Raw genomic sequence first — 941 nt, forward strand, 5'->3', positions numbered from 1 at the left:
ATATCGCTATATTTGCAAGCCCGAGTCACATTAATCAAAAACATGGTGTGTGAGGATCTAAATATGTGCTTTTTACAAAACATATGAGACTGTGTTTAAGGACAAAGTAATTACTAATTTAAATTCTACCAGCAATCACACACCGATAGGTAGTAGATCTGTGCAGCATACAATCTTTACAACAGTATGCTTTCTCCTCTCTGTGGTACAGAAGCAGATGGCTGGGGACCAACACTCCAAAGTGGTGGAAACCAACTAATTGGTTTGAGAGAAATCAATATGGTGCCAGCAGCAGACCCCTCCTTTTTCCACACAGTCCATCAGTCTAACTGCAATAGCCCCATTGATTGGCCAGTGTTAATTGCAGGTCTCATAATTACAGGTTTCAGCAAGTCACTTTAACGATTTTAGAGGTTAACATCGAGGAGTAGCTGCAGAACATATATAGTAGTAATTAGAGTGCACACATATGTTATGGGTATCAGTGGGCTATACTGACGTATCTGACCCTGTTCATGAAAATTAGATATTGTAGGCTACTAAACCTCACAAGAAAGTTCCCTGAGTGGAAGGTCAGAGGTCAGGTCAGATTCACACATTCACAGAACTAACCGGCCTAAAATTTCAGCCATTGTTTTAAAAAAAATTTGTTCCATAATTAAACTAGAACAGATCAAACCAAATTGGGCCAGTTTAAGACAGGCTACTTGGCTGTGTATGGTTTGTTGGGGCTGGATATGTGTGTGACCTTGCTGCTAAGGACAGGGGAAGCAGCACTATAGAGATTGAAACAGAAGATGCGTCAATGGCGTTGGACCCGAGTGTGAGTCAGATTTGCACTCGCTAAACAGGCAACCATCTCTGACTTTGCAGGGTAATGTGACGTGTACACTGCAAGTGCATACAAAATGCTAATAAAACATGGTGGCCAGTATGGGGAT

Source organism: Etheostoma spectabile, chromosome 6 (genome assembly GCF_008692095.1).
Source record: "Etheostoma spectabile isolate EspeVRDwgs_2016 chromosome 6, UIUC_Espe_1.0, whole genome shotgun sequence".
Lineage (NCBI taxonomy): Eukaryota > Metazoa > Chordata > Actinopteri > Perciformes > Percidae > Etheostoma > Etheostoma spectabile.